Source organism: Durio zibethinus, unplaced genomic scaffold (genome assembly GCF_047325235.1).
Source record: "Durio zibethinus cultivar Kanyao isolate XHJ-2024 unplaced genomic scaffold, ASM4732523v1 HiC_scaffold_3, whole genome shotgun sequence".
Taxonomy (NCBI): domain Eukaryota; kingdom Viridiplantae; phylum Streptophyta; class Magnoliopsida; order Malvales; family Malvaceae; genus Durio; species Durio zibethinus.
Genome location: NW_028323044.1, coordinates 6,579,634 through 6,582,133, shown reverse-complemented (window position 1 = coordinate 6,582,133; position 2,500 = coordinate 6,579,634).

Here is a 2,500-nt window from a genome sequence, read left to right as displayed (position 1 = left end):
CATTGGGGTTCCGGCGATTGGGAGGGGGGCCGGGGGGGTGTGCGCACATGATGTGCGATTGGTGCTGGTACTTGGCCTTGTGTTGGCCCCCTATCCCTCATCAAACCTCTGAGAATTCACACCCCCTTAAAGAGCATTTGAGATTTTACAGGTTTGCTACCAGTAGCCGTTAAAGTGTCTGAAATGGGGACACTTTTTTCAAACGGTCACAAAATCTTCTCTACTTCGAGTTTTTAGCTGAATTTTTTTGTGCATGCCAACAAAAATAGAAGGATCATGCCTACAAAATTTGGGGCCAAAAATCCTTATAAAAAAATTTTAAAAAATCCCGAACCGCAAAAAGTTTCGAAAATCGTGAAAAATAGAAAACGAGTCATCTTCCAACGAAACTTCACGTGAAGGCTTAGGGGACCATTGTATGAATTTACAAGCCATAAAAATGGCATTGGCACGGCAGAAATTTGAAGATGTGCCTAAACCCACCAGGGCCCAGCGTGTGCCGATGGTGCTCGAGGCAAGCGCCCGCACCAGGGCCCAGCGTGTGCCGATGGTGGTCGAGGCAACCGCCCGCACCAGGGCCGATAGTGTGCCGATGGTGCTCGAGGCAACCTGTCGCACCAGGGCCCAGCGTGTGCCGATGGTGATCGAGGCAACCTGCCGCACCAGGGCCCAGCGTGTGCCGATGGTGGTCGAGGCAAGCGCCCGCACCAGCGCCCAGCGTGTGCCGATGGTGCTCGAGGCAACCGACCGCACCAGGGCCCAGCGTGTGCCGATGGTGCTCGAGGCAACCTGCCGCACCAGGGCCCAGCGTGTGCCGATGGTGCTCGAGGCAAGCGCCCGCACCAGGGCCCAGCGTGTGCCGATGGTGGTCGAGGCAAGCGCCCGCACCAGGGCCCAGCGTGTGCCGATGGTGCTCGAGGCAACCGCCCGCACCAGGGCCCAGCGTGTGCCGATGGTGCTCGAGGCAACCTGCCGCACCAGGGCCGAGCGTGTGCCGATGGTGGTCGAGGCAAGCGCCCGCACCAGGGCCCAGCGTGTGCCGATGGTGGTCGAGGCAACCTGCCGCACCAGGGCCCAGCGTGTGCCGATGGTGCTCGAGGCAACCGACCGCACCAGGGCCGAGCGTGTGCCGATGGTGCTCGAGGCAAGCGCCCGCACCAGGGCCCAGCGTGTGCCGATGGTGCTCGAGGCAACCGACCGCACCAGGGCCGAGCGTGTGCCGATGGTGGTCGAGGCAAGCGCCCGCACCAGGGCCCAGCGTGTGCCGATGGTGGTCGAGGCAACCGACCGCACCAGGGCCCAGCGTGTGCCGATGGTGCTCGAGGCAAGCGCCCGCACCAGGGCCCAGCGTGTGCCGATGGTGCTCGAGGCAACCTGCCGCACCAGGGCCCAGCGTGTGCCGATGGTGCTCGAGGCAACCTGCCGCACCAGGGCCCAGCGTGTGCCGATGGTGGTCGAGGCAAGCGCCCGCACCAGGGCCCAGCGTGTGCCGATGGTGGTCGAGGCAACCGCCCGCACCAGGGCCCAGCGTGTGCCGATGGTGGTCGAGGCAACCTGCCGCACCAGGGCCCAGCGTGTGCCGATGGTGCTCGAGGCAACCGACCGCACCAGGGCCCAGCGTGTGCCGATGGTGGTCGAGGCAAGCGCCCGCACCAGGGCCCAGCGTGTGCCGATGGTGGTCGAGGCTGCCGATGGTGGTCGAGGCAACCTGCCGCACCAGGGCCCAACGTGTGCCGATGGTGCTCGAGGCAACCGACCGCACCAGGGCCGAGCGTGTGCCGATGGTGCTCGAGGCAAGCTGCCGCACCAGGGCCCAGCGTGTGCCGATGGTGGTCGAGGCAAGCGCCCGCACCAGGGCCCAGCGTGTGCCGATGGTGATCGAGGCAACCGACCGCACCAGGGCCCAACGTGTGCCGATGGTGCTCGAGGCAACCTGCCGCACCAGGGCCCAGCGTGTGCCGATGGTGCTCGAGGCAACCTGCCGCACCAGGGCCCAGCGTGTGCCGATGGTGGTCGAGGCAAGCGCCCGCACCAGGGCCCAGCGTGTGCCGATGGTGGTCGAGGCAACCGACCGCACCAGGGCCCAGCGTGTGCCGATGGTGCTCGAGGCAACCTGCCGCACCAGGGCCCAGCGTGTGCCGATGGTGGTCGAGGCAAGCGCCCGCACCAGGGCCCAGCGTGTGCCGATGGTGGTCGAGGCAAGCGCCCGCACCAGGGCCCAGCGTGTGCCGATGGTGGTCGAGGCAACCGCCCGCACCAGGGCCCAGCGTGTGCCGATGGTGGTCGAGGCAACCTGCCGCACCAGGGCCCAGCGTGTGCCGATGGTGCTCGAGGCAACCGACCGCACCAGGGCGGAGCGTGTGCCGATGGTGGTCGAGGCAAGCGCCCGCACCAGGGCCCAGCGTGTGCCGATGGTGGTCGAGGCTGCCGATGGTGGTCGAGGCAACCTGGCGCACCAGGGCCCAGCGTGTGCCGATGGTGCTCGAGGCAACCGACCGCA